Source organism: Pseudorca crassidens, chromosome 9 (assembly GCF_039906515.1).
Source record: "Pseudorca crassidens isolate mPseCra1 chromosome 9, mPseCra1.hap1, whole genome shotgun sequence".
Classification (NCBI taxonomy): Eukaryota; Metazoa; Chordata; class Mammalia; order Artiodactyla; family Delphinidae; genus Pseudorca; species Pseudorca crassidens.
The window spans coordinates 24862205-24887318 of record NC_090304.1 but is presented as its reverse complement, the minus strand read 5'-3'; the positions used below and the strand labels follow the sequence as shown (position 1 = coordinate 24887318).

The following is a 25114-nucleotide window of genomic DNA, read 5'->3' as shown; positions in this document are numbered from 1 at the left end:
AGAGGAGCTGTTGCCAAAATGTGGACGGTTTCTGCACGTTTAGTTGATCCCTAAGGACGGGGCAGGGAAGTGGTCAGTACAGGTATGAGGCCCAGCCCTCAGTCACGCAGGATGGGGGAGCCACGGTCTGAAGCGTAGTTCCGCCATCAGCACCCACCTCCAGACCTCAGTCTCCTTCTGGTCAGAGATGGGTCTTTTCCACCATAAACCACAGAGCGCGCTGGGGCCCTGGGTGCTCCCAGGAAGTGGGAGCTCAGAAAAGGAGGAGGTATGAACTAGTTGTCTGGGAGAGTGGGAAAGTGCAAGGACCAGCCAGCGCCAAGGCCCCGTGGACCTGCTTGAGGTTAAAGGTCATGAATTCGGTCATTGTGGTGGAGGTTTTTCTCCAGCCACCTCTAGCTATGCTCCTGGAGGCGGGAGCAGGCCAAGAGCTGATCTTGACCGGGGCTGCCGCTTGCTGGATAAGCCCAAGGAAGGGGGCTGTGGTGTACATGGGATACTGCTTATAACAACCACAGAACGTCAGCTGGAGAGGAAAAGAGATGAGGATGAACTGGGGTTGGATTCCACCACACCTGGGCTGTGTGATCTCAGAAAAAATCACTTAACCTCTCCAAGCTGCTCTTTCCTTGTTTACAAAATAGGCATCAAAGCGCCCCTTCCATGGGATTGTGAGCATTAAATGATGTCCTTGGTGGGCAAATGTTCTGGCCTATAAGGAGTCCTGGACACAGTGGGTGTGCGCTTTGCATTAAAGGTGGTCTGTGTGCACAAATGTTGCTGGAGCATCCCCGGGCAGCAGCAGCCAGATGTGAAGCTGAGCCCAGCACCCGCGGTCACTCTGCTTCCCCGAGCTCCTCTCCTCCTGCAAAGCCACCTGCAGACACCCCCTCTTCCCTGGCGGCCCCCATGAGCATGACAGATGTTCCCACAAACAAGTGGTCTCTCACTGAGCTGGGCTGCTGCCCTGTGGGCCCCTCCAGACCCTTGTCTGCTCTTCTAGTGAAAAGGCCTGTGATCAGAATTGGCCTTGATGTCCCTCAGGATGAAGTCTCTCGCTGGAAGCCCCTTACACTCCCCTGAAAGGGCTGCTCAAACAGCTCAGGTGCAGACATCTGTCGGGGGCTGTCCCACAGTCTTTCCCGCGTACCTCAGTTCACTCCTTGGAAATGCAGGGTGGGTGCGAAGGCCCTTCCTGGTCTGTGGTCCATAGGCCTCAGCTTCCTGTCAATTTCCTCCGCTGCACCTGAGCTTCGAGTCCTGTGGACAAAAATAGTCAAAGATCACCCTCTTCTGCCCCTGCGGAGTGACCATCTCCAAGCCCAGCCCAGCCCAGCTCCTGCACTGCTTGGCCAAGTCTCCCCAAGTTTCCCTGCTCTGTTCTCTCCTCCCCTTTAGAGCAGCATGTGAAACTTCAGCCCCTACTCCTTTTTCTCCTCTCCTGCCCGAGGTGGATTCCCGACTCCACTCCACTCCAGACTCCCCTCCTTCTGCTGGGAGTCCACCGCCTGCCTCTCTACCACTGCCTTCCTGTCAGCTCCTCCTCTGTCTTAAAAACCCAAACCAAACCTTGACCTTCTCATCTGTCCCAGGCTGAGCAGTCTTCTATTCCCCGGCAGATGAAGCAGGACTCTTCCACACGCTGTCCCCAGACTAGGGACTTCATCTTCGTGCTGACAGCTTCCAAGTCACCAACTCCTTCTCGGATCTCTCCCAAACCACCCAGATGTCCCCCAACTCCAGACGCGCGGCCACCCAGAAGGCTTCAAACCTGAGCTTCTCATGGAGGTTCCTTAAAAAACTAAAAGTAGAACTCCCATACGACCCAGCAATCCCACTACTGGGCATATACCCTGAGAAAACCATAATTCAAAAGGAGTCATGTACCACAATGTTCATTGCAGCTCTATTTACAATAGCCAGGACATGGAAGCAACCTAAGTGTCCATCGACAGATGAATGGATAAAGAAGATGTGGCACATATATACTATGTAATATTACTTGGCCCTAAAAAGAAACGAAACTGAGTTATTTGTAGTGAGGTGGATGGACCTTGAGTCTGTCATACAGAGTGAAGTAAGTCAGAAAGAGAAGAACAAATATGTGTGGCTTTCACCATAGGTACTATAATAGCACCCATTTAACAGATGGAGGTATTAAGGTACAGAGAAGGTAATAATGGCCCAAGAAGACACAGCCAACAGGGGCAGGACCAGTGCTCAAATCCAAGCCGTCTGGCTCCAGGCCCCTTGCTTTTAACCACACCTCCATTCTGCCTGTGGTTCTAAGTGCTCCAGTCTGGGTCTGGGACCCCTTGCTCCACCTTAAGCGACTCTCCCTGCTTCATTTGCTTACAAAGCTTTGTGTACTTCTTTCCCAAGTCTCAGTTCCCAGCCCACCTCCCACCTGTGAGCTTGCCGGACACCTCCTCCTGATGGTCTCTCAGGATCAGAGCCCCAGACTTACTTCAAACCCCTCCCTCTGGCCTCGAACAATGTGATTTTGCAGCTTCATCAGCGAATTTCTTTCATTCAGCCTTGCAGGCTAGTTTCCTGTGAGCTTGCCTGTCTCCTTTACCCAGCCGCGAGGTACCCGGAGGCAGAACCCTGTCCTCTTGGTGCCTCTCTCTGCCTCGCGTGCACTGAAGGCAGATTCAGCTCTCTCTCAGATCATATCCCCTCCCAATTTCCCTGTTTCTGCTCAGGGAACTATTACTTATCCTTTCTTCCTGCCTCTGCCTCACCCCTGGCCTCTGTTTCCCACATCCCACCGGCCACGTCAGGGCTGCCTTCCAACTGTCTCTCAGATTCCTCACGGCTGCCTCATTCCAACTGCACAACTGTCATCCAGCACCAACCCTTCACCATCTGGCCATCCCAATGGCTTGCTGGCCCTGCCCCTTATTTTTAAATGTGGAGTCTAATAACCTAAAACATGGTAATTTTTTTTTTTTTAAATCAGTTACCCTGAATATAGCTGTGGGTCGAGAGTTTACTACCTGTGCGTTACAAATAGCTGGAGCGGGGAGGAGAAAGGTCTTGATAAAAGAGGGCGTTGTGGGCTTCCCTGGTGGCGCAGCGGTTGAGAATCTGCCTGCTAATGCAGGGAACGCGGGTTCGAGCCCTGGTCTGGGAGGATCCCACACGCCGCGGAGCAACTGGGCCCGTCAGCCACAGCTACTGAGCCTGCGCGTCTGGAGCCTGTGCTTCGCAACGGGAGAGACCGCGATAGTGAGAGGCCCGTGCACCGCGATGAAGAGTGGCCCCGCTTGCCTGCTGCAACTAGAGAAAGCCCTCGCACAGAAACGAAGACCCAACACAGCAAAAATAAATTAATTAATAAAAACTCCTACCCCCAACATCTTAAAAAAAAAAGAAATGATACTTAAAAAAAAAAAAAAGAGGGCGTTGTGCTCAGTCTCCAAGATGGCCCCCACAGCTCAGGATGACTGCCTTCTGGGTTTCATGCCCTCGTGCAGCCTCCTTCCACACTGTCTCATGGTTGGTCTGTATGACCAGAGCACATGGCAGAAGTGATGGTATGTCATCTTTGAGGTTAGGTTGCAAACAACATTGGGATCTCTCTCTCTCTCTCTCTCTCTCTCTCTCTCTCTCTCTCTCTGTGTGTGTGTGTGTGTGTGTGTGTGTGTGTGTGTGTGTGTTAACTTGCTCTGAGGAATGTAAGGACACTCAGACAACCCATGCAGCAAGGCCTTCTGCCAAAAGCCACATCACATGAGTGATCCATCTTGGAAGCAGATCCTCAGCCCCACTCAAGCCTTCAGCTGACTGCAGCCCTGACTGATGGTTGAATGGACCTCATGAGAGACTCTGAGCCAGAAGGACCCACTAGGCTGCTCTCAGATTCTTGAGCTCAGAAACTGTGTGAGATAATAAATGCCTATTATTTCAAGCTACTAGATTTTGGGGTAATTTGTTACACAGCAATAGATAACCAATACAGAGGATGGGATCCATTCATTCACTTCGTCATTTAACACAGTTCTTTTTTTTTTTTTGCGGTACGCGGGCCTCTCACTGTTGTGGCCTCTCCCGTTGCAGAGCACAGGCTCTGGACGCACAGGCTCAGCGGCCATGGCTCATGGGCCCAGCCTCTCCGTGGTATGTGGGATCTTCCCGGACCGGGGCACGAACCCGTGTCCCCTGCATCGGCAGGCGGACTCTCAACCACTGAGCCACCAGGGAAGCCCCTAACACAGTTCTTTTGAGCTGCTACTATGGGTCAGCTATCCTGGGTACTGGGGGTATAGCAGTGAACAAAATAGCCAAAGTCTTTACTATCAGAGTTTTTACTCTAGTCAGGGGAGGAAGATAATTAAACGAAAGAAAGAGATATGCTAGATGGTGATAAATGCTATGGTGAAAAATCAGTATGAAAATGAAATGGAGGGTATATATAGGCATGATGTTGCAATTTTATATGGGTTGGTCAAGGGAGGCCTCTCTAATAAAGTGCTATTTGGGCAGAGAGCTGAAGAAGGTGGGCAAGCAGATATACAAGAAACAGCATGCAAGGCAAAGGGAACAGCAGGTACGATGGCTCAGCATCCACCCGCTTCTTACCATTTCATCGCTCATCTCTAGCACAGGCTACCTCATATCAGACATAAATTGCTAAACTAACCTCCTAACTGTCTCTGATACCGAGTCCAAACTCGTTCTGCTCACTGCACGACAGGCCAATAAATTGGGAGATGAGGTGTTGGGGCAAGGAATAACGACTTTATTCAGAAAGCCAGCAGACCGAGAAGATGGTGGACTAGTGTCTAAAAATCCATCTTCCCCCAGTCCGAATTCAGGCTTCTTTTATACAAGAAGGGGGAGGGGGATAGAGGGTGTGGTTGGTTGTTGCAAACTTGGTGACTGTGGAGACCACTGCGAGGCTGCCCATTGGTGGAGCGGGACCACTAATGGCCGGCCCACGCCTATTACAATTCCCCACTGTCAGTGTCCATTCTACAGTCTTGTGGGAAAAAGGGGTAACAATCATTGTGGCTAGTTCCTACTGAACAGGGGTGATGAAGGGGTGATCGTGGAATGGAATTGATCAGCCTTGGGCCGGGAATATTCTTTAAAATTTTTAGTAAGTAATACAATTCTCTTTCTTTAAAAATTTTTGGCTGTGTTGGGTCTTCATTGCTGTGCGTGGGCTCTCTCTAGTTGCAGTGAGTGGGGGCTACTCTTTGTTGCTGTGCGTGGGCTTCTCATTGCAGTGGCTTCTCTTGTTGCAGAGCACGGGCTCTAGGCGCGAGGACTTCAGTAATTGCAGCACGCGGGCTCAGTTGTGGCACACGGGCCTTAGAGCATGTGGGTTTCCGTAGTTGCGGTGCTTGGGCTTCAGTAGTTGTGGCACACAGGCTTAGTAGTTGTGGCTTGTGGGCTTAGTTGCTCTGTGGCATGTGGGATCTTCCTGGACCAGGGATCGAACCTGTGTCCCCTGCATTGGCAGGAGGATTTTTAACCACTGCACCAGCAGGGAAGTTCTCTTTCTTTCTTTATCTACAACTATTTGAACCTGATGAAATCTCTTCTACAATGAAATTTTAATCTCAATACTTATCCTTTTTGAAGAGCAACCTCAAGTCTTCTAAAGGGTTCAGAAACCCATTGCTCTCTAGGCCTCTCAGGAGCTGGGCCATTTTCTGATGACAGTGGGGCTATTTTAAACTGAGTGTGATGAATCCATGGCTTTAGTGCAGCTAACTTGACAGATGAGTGCATGGTAAGTAATACCACGTGTGGTCCTGTCCACTGTGCAGTTAGCTGGTGTTCAGGCCTTTGTTCTCAATACGTTTTAAGGAGGACTTGATCCCCAGGTTGGAAAGGATGTAAGGCTACTTCAGTTGGATAGGCAGACCTGCTGGAGGCAAACTCATGAACAGAGGTTAGTATAGTGCCCAGAGTTTTAACGTAATTGGCAACTGCTAGGTCTTTCAGAGCATTTATAGATTCTCCCACCTGGGCAGGCACCTGGAAAGGCTTACCATACAATATGTCAAAGGGGCTTAATTTAAGCCTGCTTCTGGGAGCCACTCTGACCCACAGCAGGGTAACTGGCAAGGCCTTATCCCAAGTTAAATTGACATACGTTAGCAATGTTCCTTTTTAATGTATAATTCACTCTCTCGGTTTTTCCTGTTGATTGTGGTCTCCAGGATGAATGTAGCAGCCAATTAATTTGCAGTGCTTTGGACACTTGTTGGATTATACTAGAGACAAAAGCAGGCCCGTTACCACTTTGAAGGGAGGCAGGGAGTCCAAATCAGGGGATAATTTCCTTAAGGAGGGCTTTAACCACTCTGGAGGCTTTTTCTGTCTGGGTGGTATATGCCTCCACCCATCCTGAAAGTGTCATCAAACACTTACAAGTATCTGAAATTTCCTGCAGCTCACTTGAGTCAAATCTATTTACCAGTCCTCGGTGGGGCAGGTTCCTCTGTGTTGGGTCCCCATCTGGGGAGGTCTGACAGCAGTCTTAGGGTTATTTTTAGCACAAATCATGCAATTTTGAGTGACCTGTCGGATGGTCCTTTGTAGGTTAGGCCCCATTATATATTTTTGAATCCATTGTAAGGTGGCATCTCTCCCGTGATGGGCACTATTATGAACGTGCCACAGCACAGTGTCCAAGAGTGTCTCAGGGATCAAAACAATTCCTTGTGCATGACATTTCCAGCCAGGCGAGGTGTGATCAAGTGAATCCCCACTTTTCAGCCTTCTCCTTGTCCTTTTCTGAATGCACCAGCTGGTATTTTGACAAGTCGATCTGCAGGAGAAGTGACCCTATCATGGCTTGATAATCGCCTTCTTTTGCTGCCTTCTTTGCAGCTCGGTCAGCTAACGAGTTGCCCTTTATTATATGAGTTTCGTCCTTCTGGTGGCCTTGGCAGTGCTTTGTGGCCACTTGTGAGGGCTTATGGACTGCTTCTAATAGTGACAGGATTTCAGAAGCGTGTTTTATGTATTTATTGTTTGAAGTGAGGAGCCCCCTTTCTTTCCAGATTGCCCCGTGAGCATGCACCACAGAGAATGCATAGCGAAGAGTCTGTGTAAATATTTACTCACTTCCCTTCAGTGAGAAACAGGGCTCTTGTCAGAGCAGTGCTTTCTGCCTTCTGAGCTGAGCTCCCTGGGTGCAGGGCTTTGGCTTCAACAGTTATTTTAAGGGTACCGTTGCGTACCCAGAGTGTGGCCTACGTTGGTCCATGATGCTGCTTCCATGGGTGAACAGTCTCATATCTAGCTCGACCAAGGGTTGGTCCATTAAGTCCAGTCTGCTAGAGCACACTAGCTCCATGAGGTGTAGGTGTCGTGCTCTGGGGATTGTGCAGCATCAATTGGAAGCAATGTGGCTGGATTTAGGGCTGAAGTGACCTGAAATCTTATACTGGGATTGCCTAAGAGAACGGCTTGGTACTTTCTCATTTTCCCAGAAGTCAGCCAACAGCCCCCGCTTTGTTCCAGTAAAGAACGGACATGGTGAGGGACAAACACAGTGGTGGGTTGCCCCAGGGTAAACTTCTCAGCTTCCTGAGGTCTGTCACAAGTAGTTGCTATAGCTCCAAGGCAAAGGGGCCATCCCTTAACAGTCTGTTTTAGTTGTTTTGTGAAGTAGGCAACGGGGTAGAGGGATATTCCCCAGAGTTTGAATGAACACGCCAAAATTTATGCCTTGTCTCTCATGGACATATAATCTGAAAGGTTCTTTTAAGTCTGGTAGTCCCACAGCTGGGGCTGAGATTAACTTTATTCTTATTGTTTCAAAGGCTGTTTGGCACTCTTTAGTCCAAGTAAGGGGCTCAAAATCATGTCCCTTTGAAGCCTCATAGAGGGGCTTTCCTATGAGCCCAGATGTGGGGATCCAAATCCTACAGAACCCTGCTAGTCCCAGAAACCCCCTCAGTTGTCTGTGAGTCTTGGGTGTTCCAATGCCTGCAATTGCCTGTTTTCTATCAGGCAAAAGACCCCGCTGTCCTTGGGAAAGGACAAAGCTCAGATATATGACTTGTTGCTTACATATTTGGGCCTTTTTTCTGGGAGATCTTATATGCACAACTGGCCAGACAGTTCGGGGTTCTGATGGTATTTTGTAAACACTTATCATATGTATGACTCGCTATGAGCAAATCATCAACATACCGGAATAGGAGTCTTTCATCCAACATGAAGTTTCTAAGGTCCCTAGCCAACACTTCCCCAAATAAGGTAGGGAAATTCTTAAATCCTTGAGGTAGGACTGTCTAACAATACCGTTGGACTACCTGTGTTTCTGGGCCCTGCCATTCAAAAGCATACAGCTGCTATGATTCTTCTGCAATAGGAATGCAGAAAAAAAGCATCTTTCAAGTCCAAAGCTGCGAACCAGCTGTGTTCTCCCTGAATAGTTGTGAGCAGAGCAGGTGGATTAGGTACCACCCATTAGGGGTGCAAATCTTGGACTATTTCATTAACAGCCCTCAAGTCTTGGAAAAGCAACACTGCTGAGTTTGGCTTTTTGACCAGGAGATTAAGGCTGTTATATGGGGACCTGCAAGGTTTATTCAGTCCTATTTTCAAACACTTTTTGAGAATTGGCTGCATTCCCTTTTGGGCCTCTTGCCTCAGAGGGTATCATTTTAGATTAGGTGTCCCAGCATTTCTTTTTAAGGGCATTTGCATTGGCCATGCGTTCTTGGCCTTCCCTGGGGTGCCACCAGCCCACACTTCTGGCCTTACCTTTTCGAAGCCTCGGGGGGACAGAGCTCTGTCTCCTTTTCTGGGGTGTCCATGAGGGCCATCTGTAGGCTTACAGTGTGCTCTGGTGGGACCCCAATGTCAAGCTGTCCTGGCAAAAAAATTACTTGAGCATTTAATTTCCAAAGGAGATCTCGGCCCAAAAGAGAGATTGGATATACTGGCATATATAAGAAACTGTGTTTCCGGGTGAGGTCCCCTAACTGGCATTCTAGAGGTTGTAAGAAAGAATGATTTTGTACTTCTCCAGAAACTCCCTTGACCAGGATGGATTGAGATGTTTTCTGCGCCACCTTGGTATTTACCACAGGGTATGTTGCACCCATATCTATCAGAAAGTCAATCAACTTGTCCCCCACTGTCAAAGTTACCTGGGACTCCTGTGGGGGAATTGGAATTGGACACCTCAAGTCGAGCCCCCAGGCCTCTTCATTTATTTTCAGAGTGTTCCTCGCTTTCTACCAGATGAGAGGCCCCCATCTTTCTTTCATTGTTTTCATTCTTATTTTTTTGTCTAGGGCAATCTGTTTTCCAATACCCTTCCTCCTTACAGTAAGCACACTGTTCCCTCCCCAGTGGTGGCTTACCTCTCTTCAGGTTACTCGCCTTCCGAGAATCTAATGCTGCTGCCAGAAAAGCTGCATTCCATTTTGCATCTTCTTCCTTCTGTCATTGTTCCCTGTTGCTCAACACTTTAAAAGCAGCATCTACCAGTTGCGAAGAGTTCATTCCAAATGTACCATCTAACTTTTGTAATTTTCTTCTTATATCTTGGGCACTTTGCCCTATGAAGGTCATATTTACCATTGCCATATTTTGGGGGGCCTCGGGGTCTGCATCAGTGTAGCACCTATAAGCTTGAAATGGAAAATCCTTGCAATGGAATATTATTTGGTTATTTTTAAGAAAGAGTTATCTTTTTATATGTTGACTTGGAAAATGTATAAATATATTAAGTGAAAAGAATCGGTTACATGAATCATACCATGTTCGTTAAAAAGAAAAACGTCAGGGCTTCCCTGGTGGCGCAGTGGTTGAGAGTCCGCCTGCCGATACAGGGGACACGGGTTCGTACCCCGTTCCGGGAAGATCCCACATGCCGCGGAGCAGCTGGGCCCGTGAGCCATGGCCGCTGAGCCTGCGCGTCCGGAGCCTGTGCTCTGCAACAGGAGAGGCCACAACAGCGAGAAGCCCGCGTGCCGGAAAAAAAAAATAAAATCATATGATTGAATAAGCAAAGGGAAAATACAGAAGGACATTTGCCTAAATTATCAAGGCCTCCCAGTATTTTCCTGTTCCTAATTCCAATGTTTAATTCTCAGGCCTTATCTTCCTTGACTTACCAGCCGATCTGACATGGCCGATCACTCTCTTCCTTGAAATACTTTCTTTACTTGGTTTCTCCCCTGTGATGTACCCTTGGTTTCCTCCTCCTCCTCTGGCCTCTCCTCAAGTCTCCCTTGCTGCTTCCTCCTCCTTTCCTTGACTTTCAAACATTGGAGCTCCCCAGAACATAATCCCTGGACCTCTTCCATGCTCAGCTCCTGCCTCAGACTTTAAATTTCAACTATCTGTTGGATGATACTCAGATTGCTATCACCAGCCCTGACCTCTGCCCAGACCATTGGGCTCATATAGCCAACTATCTAACTGACTTCTGCACTTGGAGGTCTAATACACATTTCTAATCCTGCTATGACCCGTCACACCTTATCCTCCTAGTCTTCTCCATCAGTCATGGAAAATGACTCTCATCTAGTTGCTCAGGATCAAAACCTGATTGTTATTGACTCCTCTCTTTATTTTACACTCCATATATAAATTCTGTGGATTCTACCTCCAAAATTCAATTCGAATCTGACCATATTTCCCCTTTCCACTGCTACCACCCTGATCCAAGTCACTACCAATTCTTGGCCTTGATTACCGCAATAGCCTATCTCATTTCATTACTGTGTACAATAACCTAATAGAAAAAGACCAAAAGATATGAACAAACTGTTAATAGAAAAGAAAGCCCATAAACATAGGAAAAGGTGATAGGCCTCATTCATGATAAGGGAAACTACACTGAGATACCATTTCACATCTATCAGCTTGGCAAAAATCTGATAGTTGACAACATATTCTGTTGACAAGGCTTGGGAAACAGGCCCATACACTGTTAGTGGGAATATAAAATAGTACAGTACCTAGGAAGAGACGTTTACCGCTATCTAGCAAAACTACCTATGCAGCTGCCCTTTGACTCAGGGACCCCATTTCTAGGAATTCTATCCCAAAGACACACATGCACAAATACGAGTGAGCTAAGTACAAGGGGGATCTCTGTCTCCGTTATTTATTTTTTGCTCTATTATTTATGAACAGTGCCTGCAACATATTAGGTACTCAATCAATATTTGTTGAATGACGTTTAGCCAATGTTGGACTGTATTGGTCCTGTTTGCTTTGTTAGCAAGTGCTGAAACAACCATTTTATCCCTACACTCCAAGGGAATCCCAGCTCTCAAAATTAAAAAAACTTTTCACCATGGAGCCCTGATTCATTTTAGTGGAGAAGGGTGTTAAAGAGCACAATTTAACATGCTGTGTCGCTCTCTCTGGATGCTTGCCTGAGGAGAGAGCCAGAGCTCACAGCCCCTCTCCTCTCCATTCCCAGCCTGGTCTGCTCCTCACCTGTATCTTCTGCATTTGCCTTTTGATATTCTCAGCTCAAGTCATCAGACAAACCGGCAGCAACCTCTACAGCAACAATGACAGTATTGCTCTTGGGGTCACCCTGAAATGGTACCTGACTTTACGCTAATCCCACCTGAACCCACAAGACTCCTATTCTGAGACCCTCCCTGCCCCTAATCCTACCAGGGGAGAGCCCACTTCAGGGTACCCCTACTTCCTCACAGAACATCACAGGAAGCCTCAGAAGTTCCCTGTAGCAGATTGGTCTCCACTTCTGCCCAGGGGGATCTGCTGGTCCTATCCCCACTGGGCAGGACGGTCCCAGGCTCTTGCAGCGCTCTGGCTCAGACACTCCTCATCCTAAAGCCAGGTCACTGTCACCATCTGGGGGTGAAGTGAAAGATAAGCACCTCAGGGGGAACTTGCCCTCCAGGACCTCCCTGATGGAGCCATGAGGGTGAAACAGCATGTGAAACAGCCCAAGCTTAAATTGGTTTTGCCTCCTTAAATAGGTTGTTGAAACAGCACTAGCTTAAACTGGTTTTACCTCCTTAGACAGGTTGATAGATTAATCAAACTTGAATTATTTTAAAGAAACAGCACTGCTCCGTGTGCAAGACGGGAACCCTTGTCTCCAGGATGACCCTGGAACAGAGAATTTTAGTCTACAGAACTCAAAGAATAGAAATGATGCCAGCAGAGCCCTTTAAAAAGCGAGAAGCCCTTCAATAAGGAAAATCTGGCTTCCAGGATCAGTAGTAGCTTATATGGACTAAATCAAGACCGTCAATCAGCATCCAAGTTGGAAATTTCCCTAAACCCTATACATTTCCCCCTGAACCCTGGATCAAGGAGACAGATTTGAGAGCTTTGCCTCCTATCTCCTTGCGGGTGGATTTCCTGATAAAGCTCTGATTGGTAGCGAGCTGCGTAACAAGCAAAATCCAGTAAGTCGGGAGGACTAGGCCTTCTCTTCCCCACCTTGGGGCACAGAGCAGGACATGACTAGGCCAGCAGAGGGCACTGAGCCTCGACACTGAGGCCCGAGGCCGGCGGGAAAGGGTGTGAGCCCACCGCGCAGAGGAGGGAGTGCGCTCCCCACTTGATACACTTCAGCGGCTCCTGGGCACCCTGCAGCGCCCAGAGCCCCAGAAGCCTTTCTCCGGATCCTCCGGGGGTTAGGGTCAGGTTGCGCTGCATGGGGTACTCGGTCCTCAAACGCTGCCTCTTGCGGAGAATAAGGCCCTCTCTGCGTCCCACCTGGAAACGCAACTCCCCTGCAGGGCTGCGGGGCTCGCTGGATGCTGCTGTCTCCCCTCCGGGTTGGAGGATCCCGGAGCAGCCACAGGGTGAAACCCAGACCCTGGGACCCAGCGAGGTGCTGGAGAGGCGCCTGAATAGCAAGCCTGGAGCCCCGCGCCCGGGCAGGAGGAGGAGGGAAGGGGGGGGGGGTCGTGCTCGGTCTTGGGTCCCAGCTCCCCGGCACCATCTAAGATCACCCCTCCTCTCCCCCGGTCCATTCCGGCTATCAAGCCAGGCACCCTTATCGCTGCAACCCCTGGGCCCTCCAGTCCCTCTTTCTTTCCTCACCTCCCCCGGGACAAAGTGACCGGCGACGTCCCGAAGGTGGCTCTGGCCCCTCTCGGAGACACGGCGACGTCTCGGCCCGGCTCTGCCTGCCCAGTGCCGCCAAGGGGCCCGCAGTCCACTGCGGAAGGGCATCGGCGCCGCCCGGGCTCCTCCTCCCGCGCTACGTTCGTGGCGACCCTGCAGCGCAAGGGCTGAAAGTCATCTGACTTTACGCTAGAGCTCTCCCCAGAGCCAGGCGCTGCGCTCTCCCCAGAGCCAGGCGCTGCGCTCTCCCCAGAGCCAGGCGCTGAAAGCCGCGCCTCCTGGTAAACACCGGCGAGGGTATCCTCCGCCTTCTCTCTGAACGGGGGCGGCTCACAGAGCGAAACCCAGAAGCAGGGAGTTTAAAAGGTGGGAAAGGGCGGCCTCGCCTTCTTGGGCCTCGAGGTAGGTCCCCAGCACCTCCCACCTGGGGTGAGCCCGACACCCGGCCCCGCGGACACCTGCGCGGAAGCCCAGCCGCAGTGAGGAAACTGCGCGGTGGAAACAGATTGCCTGATTTTCTCCGCATTCATTTCGCGTAGTTTTCCGGAGGCCTAGCAAAAGGCTGGGACCCTTTCCAGCAGCGCCCCTGGGTTAACTGGTGAGATTCAGGACTGGGGTCCGACAGGAACACTGACAGGGAAGGAGCACCACCTCGCGGTCAGCGCGAAGGTTATCGGAAAGACCTCAAAGGAAAGCGAGGGACCATCCTGCCCCCAACTGGGAACCCCTACGCCTTTCACAGGGACACTCCACCTTCACCCCTAATTCCATCCCGCACCTTGAGGGGCCTCCAAAGGACACCTCAGCTGCCGCGTTAAAGCTCTGTCCATGCTCTTGCAAGTAGCGGCCCCTTGGCCTCCTCTGAACCTATGGGTGTTCTCACCTGGGGGGAGACGGTAGCCTTAGGATGGCGTGACCAGAACAGGGCAGCACCTGGCAGTGGGGTTTTGGGGTTGGGCAGGGAATTCCAGAGTCCTAAGCAGCCAAAAGGGGGTGGCTGAGGAGGCACATCCCTTGGCCCCCAGGATTTCTTACCCAGTGGGAAGGATGGTGAGTCTAGAGGAGAGCCAGAGCCAGGCTCTCTCAAGTGTGGGTCTCTTGCTCTGGTGTAAAGGTGGCAGTTCCTTTTTCCATCTGTCTCACTCACCTGAGTGTCTCCTATGCCCCACCCCTGTCCCACGCTATATGTTATTTTCCTCTCATTCCTCCATCCTTCCTTGTGGCCTCCATTTCCTGGGTGCCATTCCAGTCCATCTCATTCCTGCCTCTTTGCCTATCTCCCAGGTGGCCCCCATCTCTTCTCTTCCTTTAGTCACATTGAGCATGTCGTTAATAATGTTAAAATTCCAAGCTTACTTAACATCTATGAGCCAAAGACTGTTGTAAGGGCTTTACATATATTAACTTAATTCCCGTAAGAACCCTATGCTGTAGGCACTAGTATCGCCCTTGTTTTTAGATGGGGAAACTGAGGTCCCCAGAGAAATTTGCCAAAGAACTGAGATGTGAACCCAGGTCATCTGGCTCCTGTGTCTGGTCCCTTAACCATAACACCCCGCTGCTCCTCTGCTGGATTTCTTTTCCACTTTTGGATTTGACTGAGGCCGTGAAAACTTCATATGGATTTCAGCAATCTTGGAGAAGTTTCACCTCCTCTCTGGATCCCATGATCTCTGTAGCTCCATGGCCCTCTTTATAACCCATGTTGCTTTGAGTTTATATTTCACTTCAGCATTTGCTAAGGTCCTGTTTGAACTTTCTAGTCTTGTCTCAGATGCCTTACAAGGAATTAAGGGAGTACGAAGAGTGAGTAGTGTCCCTGTGCAGCCAGAATATTGGTGGCAGGAAAAGCAGTGAGAGGTTTGTCACCCAAAGAAAAGGTGGAAACGTAGCCGCCAGGTCTGGCTTCCCCTCTACACGTGTCCTTCAGTTCTCACCTCAGAGTCTGGCTTTGATTTCGTTTCAGAGATGAAAATTTATGTTCACTTCTCTCCATTGCTTTCCCACTTCTTGCGGATTGAGCCCCAGATGTGCTCAGCCTCACCTGTGAGTCCGTCCTAGCCACAGAGCTAGGAGAAAAACAGGGGAGGGGGATACAACCAGTATCCCCAGTTCCTTCAGGGAGAGAGGTTCCTTCAGGGAGAGAGGTTCTCAGGCAAGATCAGGGCCGACAGGAGGTAAGAGTTCAGGGAATATTTGGTGAATTCAAAGAGGTTCTTACTCAATCCTTTTGTGGGAAACATGGACCCTGGGAAGGAGAAGTCGGCGTGGGCCTCAGAAAGGTTTGACAACATGTGTTGGCTGGTCCTGTTCTGCTCTGGCTATCTCTCCAAGAGGGGGAGGTTCTGTGCTTGGGCAGCTGAGTTCTGCCATCATCTCCCCCAGTGCCACCCACCAGTGAGTGTAACCAGCAGGGAGGCTCTGGGGGCCGAAGTCCCCCTAAATGCTGGACTTTCCAACTTCAACCCCGGACCCTCAGACTGATTTGGCTTGAAATGTCTTTTGGAATTCCAGAGGCTGGCACAGCACTTCCTGTGACACTCAGGGCTAACCTGAAGTGGGCTGTCTCCTGGCAAGGTTATAGGGCAGGGTTAGGGTCAGGATAGAAGTCTTGTGTACTTAGTTGAGTCCAATTTAAAAGCAGGTCGCATTTCAGGGTGGTCCTAGGGCTTTTGGACTCTGACAGGATTCATTGCTATTTTTGTTGCTGTTGCCTTTGTTATCATGACGATTCAAGTTTAGAAAAGGAGCCAGAGTGACTGTTAACTGTCTATGTAAGTGGCAGAGCTGAGAGAGAACCCAGGACTCTCTGGTCCCAGGGCCACACACCCAGCCACTGCCCCACACTGATCTCTCTGCTTGGGTCCTGCTAGCCCAGGATGAAATTTCCTCTCTATTTTTAATATCAACCACATCCATTACCTTGAGCCTGCTCCTTTCATGTCCATTAGTACTGCTCCATCGGTTGTTCCCTCATCCTCTTACATATCCAATCTCTCCCTCTTAATTGGCTCTGCTTGGCATAAGAACAATGATTCTGTGGCCTGAAAATCCCTTTCCATTGATCTTGCCTCTCAAGCTACCATCCCGTTTCTCTCCTTTTACTTCTTAAAAAACAAAAGCAAACAAATGGTAGCTCTAAAAACTAATCTATGCTTTTAGGAGTCAGGAAAGCAGTTATTTGTTGAGTTTTATACTACGTGCACTTTGCTATATATATATATATACACACATATGCATATACATACTACACATATGTAAGCACAACTATGCTCTATTATAAATACATATTATATGTATAAAAGAGCATACGTTATATTGAGTATGTGTTTTATATGCTATATATTACTTCAATAAATGTATATTAAAATATGTATATTTTAATAATATATAATAATAAATATATGTAACTTCAATAGAAAATTAACAAAAGAAGAGAGAGAGTAGCCTAATTCTCTTTTCTACTCCCTCCCTCCTTCCTCTCCCACTCAGTCATTATCCTTCCTTGCAATCTGGCTGTCATGTCCACCTTCAAAGGCCACCAGCTGCAGTGGCCCCTGCTAGACACTCCTCCCTCGCTGGACACTGTCACCATGGTCTCCTGTCCCGAATGCCTGACTGACGCCCCTCCTTCTCCTCCCACTTCGTGGGTCCTGCTGCTACTGTTAACTCCACTTGGGATGCCTTTTCTCTCCATCTCTGCCTGTCTGCCTGTCAACGTTCTGCCTCCTTGTCAAGATCTAACTCAAGTAACACCTTCACCTGGAAGCCCTCCCCAGTTCCCCCAATTCTGCATCCTCTGTGCTCACTTGACACAGAGGGGGTAACTCTGGAGTAGAGCTCTTCTCATTTATTCAACAAACGAATGCCCATCATGGGCCAGGGACTAGGGGTACTTTCTGCCCGGTGTTAGTTATTGGTAATATTAACTTTTGCGATTTGAATTGCAAGAAACATAGACTCACTCAATATTTTCCTTCAAATACATGGGATTGGGTAATGGGAATTTCTTATCACCTTGCCATCTAACAATTTGTCTTCTTCCAAGAATAGAAAATATTATTGGATTTATGACCATTGTTTCCAAGCAAAATATGCCAGAGGGCATCTTTCTAGCAAGATGATTGTGAGTTTGCACTGAAGAATAACTAATATGTGTAAAGCTCCCTCTCCATCCCCACCCCCACTTGAAGTTCTTTTGTTCAGGGATCCTGCTGGCCCATCCCTAACTTTAGGCAGAGTTTTTATTTTTCCTTTGATGGTTTGCCTGGGCCCAACCCCTCCCCCACTCCCACTCCCTGCAGGGTGAATGGCTTTAGCCCAGAGGAGACTAAGTACAGCTCAGATCTCTGGCCTGGGGCCAGTGATGAAAGTCCTGAACAGCCAGTCTTCCCTGCTAGAGTGAGGGACCATTCTGTAGAAGCTGAATTGTAGGTTGTATTCCCCTCCCCTGTTTTTCTACCCAAAAACATGAATGAGCAACACCAGACTGGACCCCAAGAATGTCTTTAAAATGGGAATTTTTCTCCTTTGTCAGAAGATTGAAAACGACAAGAATGAAATCTAGATGCAGTTGAGATTGGGGCTGCCACATATGATTATTTTGGTTGGGCACTGCACATGTGTTCCTCATCTAAGAGGGCACCATTCACATCACAGACACCTTTATTATTCTGCAAATGTTTGTACATTTGTTATTATTGTTTATCGCAGAGATGGGTGCTTTGTATATTTATTACAACCTCCCTGCAGATGGCAGTAAAGTGTCTTGTTTTAAGAGGTTTAATATATTTTGTTCTGCTTCCATGCACAAAGGAAAAATGAATCAATAATCAAAACCAACAACAGCTCTAATGTCATCTAAAATATTTCTGCTTCTAAACAAGAAACTGCTTTTCTAATTGATATACTGATAGGTGAGTATTTCAAAAATTAAAAATAAATAATCCCCATTGTTAGTGCACCAACTAATTTAATGTTTCATGTTGCATCACATCACCTCCTGTTTATTTGCTGTTTTCAAAAGGTATTGCTGTCTTCCCAGCATAAATGTGCAAGGATTTTCATTATTCTACGGATCATCATCAAACTAAATACATATGCTCAGATAATCCGTAAAAAAATTATATGCACATAAATTAGAAATCACTATTTAATGATCTGGAAATTACATAATGGCAATCACTTGTTGTTATGGATATTCTGTTAGTAATACTATTAACACGACAATATTTAGCAGCTTGTCGATTAGGTATTTTGTGTGTTACATACATCTAAGTTCTAAAATAAAATACTAATTATTGATTTTGCTCAGATACTATGAAAGAGATTTTAAAATTGATTTCAGAATCAGAAAACAGAGAAGAAAATGAAAAAGAATAATTTAGATCATTAAATACATTTTGGAGAAGATGGAATGGGGGCAGACTGCTGGATTAGGATGTGGAAGAGAAAAAGAAAACATTAAACTGGAGATTGATCTATCTATTTATCCATCATCTATCTATCAATCTAATATACATATACGTTAATGTATATTTTGTCTATCCAGGTACCTGGCTATGTAATTTGAATATTTAATGATTTGAATATTAAAATGATTCTAGCTGAAATTTGTCTATCTTATGTAAGAAATTATGTAACTTTTTATTAAATTTATTTTCATTAAATTTTCATCAAAGTTTATCAAACTTAACTACCATCAGTGCAGGTGGGAAGTTTTCAGGAATTGTTTATTCATAAATTCTTATTAATGATCAAAGCCCCTACATTATTCTACCTCAATGATTTCTGTGTCTATATCTTCAGGGATGGAGGAAAAATATCAACTGAAATGGAAACATGAGGAAGGATTGGCAGTATACATCACACATTACTAATAGACAGAGGGTAAAATGCACTTCACCGATAGTGTTAAGAATTCAAAGTTAAAGTATGATTTGAAAGCTATGTACTGAGAGAGGCAGACAAACAAAGATACTATGAAAATGAGAAACAACACTGGGAACACATACTATGCATGATTCAACTTTTGGCAAGGCCACATCCAGGGAGAAGATTATCCAGGCAACTGTGAGTACAATGATGAGAATTGCCTTCCTTTGGCAGAAACTATACAAAATTCGATAGCATAATGGCACATTGATTAACAAATAATGTTACACATTTTTAAAGTCATAAAATATAAAGCCAAATAATTAAAATTATAATAGATGCAATGAATGAATTATTTTTGAAAAAGGTAAGAAATGCAAATATTATTGGACCATTTTAGATGTAACCCCTGGTATAAACCCTGTAGAACAGATAATGTTATTAGATTTGTGGATTTTCAACAAGTAAACATTTCATACGTGAATGTTTGGACAAAGGGGGTTGCCCAGTAAATGACAAGACAAAAGAAAGCATATGTGTATTTTCAGAAGGCTACTTACAAAATCTGAATCTAAAGAAAACTTGGATTCAGCGATGCCAAAAGTATGCGTACAGAATGTAATGGATTGTTACAGAAGAGCCTCAAAAACTCTAGGGCATTTTGTATTTTTTGTTTTGCATCTTCTTTACATTTAGTATTGAATCATGTGGCAAAAATCTATTTTGACAGCACTGAATTTTTTATATCATCCAAGAAATTATAAAACTACTCTTTTTGCTTCAATCAAATGTTGAAGTATCTTGAAAATGCATTTGTGGGACATAAAATTTTAAATCATTGTTGAATATGAGATGGGGAAATTGAGTAGATGCCATCTTGCTACTAAAACTTAATTAGAGGGAGTATGCAGTGCATATTGATGTTACAAATAAAAGCACAGATTCTCAAATATAAGTCAGAGTATACTTCTGAAAATATTCTCTTTAAAATGCATTGCTCAGTACTAATTTGAAGTGAAGGTAAAATTGATGTTGTAAGCAAAATTAGATGGGAGCCAAAAGTCAACATCTATTATTCCCTCGAACACAGCTAATGAGCTAAGAAAATCTTTCAAGAAAAACGAATTTATGATAATTACAAAAAGATATTATTGCTGCTCAACAAATTGCAACTTCTTGACATTGACTCCAACTTCTTCAATATAAAAACACCAGACAGGGGGAGGAAAATTCATTTCAAATGTTATTTCCACAATCAAACCACCTCTGATCCAAAATAGATTTCTGTTTTTTTCTATAATGGTAACAGTAATATTGATATTATCTTTAAAAGAAAGGTTTATATTGCTGAAAGAATATGATGGCCTTTACAGTGTCCTAGATCAGTACTTCTTAGATTTTCCTGTGCATACAGAGTGCCTGGGGATCTTATGAAAATGCAAATTCTGATTCAGTAATTCTGGAATGGGACCTGAGATTCTACATTTATAACAAGCTCCTGGTGATGCCCTAATGCTGGGTACTTGAAGTAGCCGAGTTCTGGATATCTCATGTGATTTGAAGAATTACTATCAATACCAAGTACCAAAGCTAGGTAAAAATGTATGACTGAAATTGACTGATGAGCATATTAAAGAATTTTATGCATCATTCATCAATGTATAAAGAGCTAAAAATCTAAATTTGTCTTTTTATAATCTCATATTCTCCCACCAAAATATTGTAATGTTTTAGTGACAATAATTTATCCATTTCCAAATAACTTTGAAACTTTCAAGGTAAAACTAATTTTTTAAATATCAATATCAGTGAAGAATGTGGCATCTCAAAATTGAATATGTTAAAACCAAGGTAAAGTCCACAGTGTCATAAGAGAGACTGCCAATCTGGTGATCATTTCTATAAAATATGAACTATATAAAAAAGTAAGCATTAAAACTGTCAGAAAGAATTATTTCTACCAAGGCAAGATGTCTATGAATTTTACAACAAATCATTAGATCCAAGTGACTTAAATTTCTAATATTATCATTAACCATTTGAATTTTCTATCATTTTATGATGAATCATTTACCTGTGCAACTCATATAAAATGACTGTTTTTCTTTAGTAATTGTTATTATTATTTTTTAGTAATTGTTATTATTGAGAAGTAATTAACTTTGTTAATTTGAGGAAGGGGTAGCTTTTTCAAATTTGTATAAAATGCCAAGTGGTTTGGTGGTAGCTCTGGTATGTGTAGTGTACTTAATAAGGAATAAAATGACCTATGAAACCCATTTGCCTGGTCTCAGGGTTTTGGTATCCTGAAATTCCTGTCTCATGTGATTAGAAGAATCACAGTATAATCTGTCCCCAAATAGATTGTTACAAGGATATTCATGGTACTAGGGAGAACAGGATATTTGGCCATGGGTCTGTCTGCAGATACCCAGAAAGACCAACCACCAAGACCTCATGGGAAAAATAGGAATCGTGGTCCTGCATGGCATAGAATCCTGGAATCAGAAGCTAGTCCAGGGTCTACGGCAGCTCTAGCTATCAAGTTCGTTTATTCTGTCCTCAGCCATCCACACTGCAGCCATTCAAGGGTGACTCATTCTTTCCCTCCCTCTTTCCTCTTTCCCTTCTTCTGCCTTTGCTACTTTCTCTGTGTGGGTCAATTCAAGAGAAAGAATTCGATGGGACTAATATGGTCACTTTTGGTCCTGCTGGACAAAACTCCTTAATTAGAACCCCCTTGCTAAGGGGGTGCTAAGAGGACACCCCTGGGGCAGCTCTTCTAAACAGGGGCCAGTGGGAAGGAACCCCTTGCTTTCAGAATGGGGGAGTGTGGGCTGACTAGGTAGTGAACCTTTTGAAAACAGTCCTTTTGTTTAAAAAACACCCTTGATGGAAATTTTCTTTATAAAGAGGATCTATTTTCCTGAATATAAGAGAAATACCTGTTTATTTTAGAAAATATAGAAAACAATAAAGAAGAAAAATCATCACTGTTAATTTGGATGTGTTTTCTTCTAGTTATATATATATATATATATATATATATATATATATATATACGTATATGTAAATATACCTACATGCATATATAAAATTGCTGTAAGATATGGGATTACACACTTTTTTTTTCATTTATGTTGTGAGATTTTTCCTAGGTCATTAAAAAGAAATCTTCCAAAACACCCTTGCTTATGGTTCCCTCGCACTCCAAGAGACGGGCCATTATCAGCTGCTTCACTATTGCAGGACAGATGTTAATTTTAACTGGACTTCACCTGTATGAAAATGTCAGAGGGATGGCTCTGGGGATGATTCAATTGTGCTTTGGGGCTTTCACCCCTAGGCCAGACTGAGGCAAAATAGCTGGCTTCTGTCTCCAGGTCAGCTCTGGCAGCCTGGACTCCATCTGCACCCACGGAAGCTCAAAGAGGTGCAGGACCTGGCCTGGGGATTTTCTGCACAAATTTATGGGAAGGAGTTGGTGGTAAAGGGTTACAGGATTAGAGAGCTAAGCTGAAGGGCAGCACGTGGAGGCAGTGCTGCGTGCTGAATTTACAACAGGAGCCTGGGAGTCGTATAAATGAGTAATGCTTCGTGATGTTCTCCTCCAAGCGAGCTGCAAAAATTGGCAAGGGTCCTTCAGTGTGTTGTCGATGTGTCTGGAATTCAAATAATTTGATTCTGAGATACCATGACAATGGGAAGCAAGGCATTACCTTGAGAGAATGATGGCAGAGACAGCTGCTGCAACCAATATTCATGGAAGATGTGGCGTTAACAACTGTTCTCCATCCACTGTCCTTCCGAAATCGAAATCTCTATCCTGCCTCCTTGCTATTGCCCTTACTCAAGGGCATTAAATTAAAAAGTAATGTCGCTGGTAATTCTTTTTATTTTTTTTCCTAGTCCAGGCGGTGAAGAATGGGGAAAGTGAAATAAAAACCTTGACTGAAACTGATATGTCTCCTTAAAAAAATGATGCTGGCATTAGACATAGCTCAGAAGAGCACATTTGAATATCGGGTGGCACTGCGGTGTGTAGCATCACTTGCTTCGTCTTTTAAATTTGTCTTTGTTGGCTGAGCACGTGAATATTTTCCCAAGGTGTAATAGCTGGGAGGATTCCGTCAGTAATAACAGGAGATCTGGTGAGCTGGGTCCTGTTATCTTTTGAATCACAAAGCGTTTTGCTCGTGCTCGTTGTCGTTTCCATTAGGGTAGCTGATAAGCAGATTCGGACTTTATTTGTCCAAATATAGTGCTCATGCTACCTCTTGTTTGTACAGTGTTTAGCTTTTCTGAAGCACTTATTTTAAAAAGCCTTTTTATCCATGGCGTAGCGTTCTGGAGAAGAACTGTGGACGGGGACTACAGGTTTGCCACTGTGACTTTCTTTCTCTATAACTCCTTTTCTCCATCTAAAAAAGGAAAGTGTTGGCCTTTCCTCCGCATCCTCAATTCCCTGATTCTATTATTTCATTTGACAATTTATTACTAATAGTAGCATTGACCAAGTTCCCAGGTATCTTGACTCCACGTTTCCTAAAAAAGTCATATTCCTTTAATATGAATATGAAAATTTAACATTTTGACACTTTTTATTAACCTACTAATTAATTCTAAGAAAGTGAACATGTACATAATAATTGCAACCATTTACAGAGCATTTGCTCTGTGACCAGTACTGTTCGACTGCTTTATTTATTTTCACAACAACCCTGTGAAGTAGGTAGGTAGGAATTATTATTCCAATTCAACAGTTGTAAGAAATAATTTATAATATATCTTGTTTCTGCTACAGAAGTACTTTGGACAGACAGTCAAAAAGAGGTAATGAATGGATGAAAATTCATCGACAACATGTCCCCAGAATCAGCTTTTCTCCTAGATTCATGAATTTAGGATCGAACCTTAAGACATGAAGCCAATGTTGAAGGAGCAAAGATAAATTCAGCAGTGATATCAGTTCACCTTCATGGAAACTGTCCAGGAACGTGGTCATGGGTCTGCACTGAGATGTTCTGATTGACTTATGGGTCTCTTGCTACAGAATTAGCATTGCAGCTGGCCAGCATTTAGATCCATTATTCCTTCCTAGTTAGCAAGCACTTCATTTGCAGCCATAGCTCCAGGAGCAGAGCCATTGGTGTGTTGGGGAACCCTGGGGTGCCTAGAAAGGGTTACAGTTGGGTCTATGTTATCAGCATACTCAGAAATCTTGTTGGGCAACAAGCAGCCTCCTCCCATTACCGCAGCATTCTGCTCTATATGTGCCAGGTTATGGGAATATTAGGAAACATTAGAAGAGAATTTATTCTCTTTTTTACTTGCTCTTACTGGAAATGAGAATTCCACCAAAATGTGCATTTCAATTCAAAGTCAGGAATTCCTTGTGGAACAAGAAAAGAGGATATCATGCGTAAGCCAGAATAGCCATACAAAATAATCCAGACTTACGCCTATTCCAGGAAAATGAAATCATACTTCATCAGTGCCTCCACCTCTCTCTCTCCCCTGAGCAAGGTAAACTATATTTCTTGTATCCAAAAATATTTTTAAAGACTGGAAGTTACTGGAGAGGTCAGCTTCCCTCCGGCATTTATTGCCACCATCTTGAATTACCATTAGAGCCCGATGGCCCAGAAATGGCACCAGGGAAGTCCACCCATTTGGGCCTCCTTCCTTCACACTAGGGAATCAGGCTCTCAGCCTTGCAAGTCTAGAGACAGGATCTAATGCCTCCCAGAGGGTGATGGGAGATAGGAAAGCAACTCACATGAGATTAAACTATAACCAAGAATGCAGTTTTAACATTCTGAAATAAAATTATCTAGGGAAGTGGACATTCTTTGGGCCAACTCTCCCTGGAGGAAACTCCTAGGGAAGACAAATCTTAACAGAAGTTTGTTGTGAAGGCTGTTGAATGAGTCAGACAAAGACAAGAGGCTTAGAAAGTGTCCCTGAGCTGGTGATTGAATTTTGTGTCAGGTGCTGTGCAAAGTACTTTACATGTATTATGTAATTTGGTCCTCATAACAATCCATAATATTCTGTTATTACCCCCACATTGCACTTGAGGAAACCAAGACCCAGAGAAGTTAATTACATTATCCAATGCCACGCAGATATTGTGTTTGGTCAAAGGGTACAGAAAACTGTTCATATATTTCTAGCCCTGTCTAGTGAG

General features: G+C 45.2%; 1 long non-coding RNA gene across 2 annotated transcripts in view; it reads right to left on the bottom strand.

The window, feature by feature from the left end:
• The window catches only part of LOC137230304 (uncharacterized), a 30321-nt gene extending 17063 nt beyond the window's left edge, over positions 1-13258 (bottom strand). Inside the window, exons 1-2 of one of the 2 annotated variants that reach the window (XR_010946087.1) lie at positions 13027-13258; positions 1151-1260 (exon numbers count right to left, since the gene is read on the bottom strand). This is a non-coding gene — a long non-coding RNA (uncharacterized lncRNA). The remainder of the gene's footprint in view (positions 1-1150; positions 1261-13026) is intronic. The other variant, XR_010946086.1, reaches the window with a different exon arrangement.
• Positions 13259-25114: the final 11856 nt, after the last annotated feature.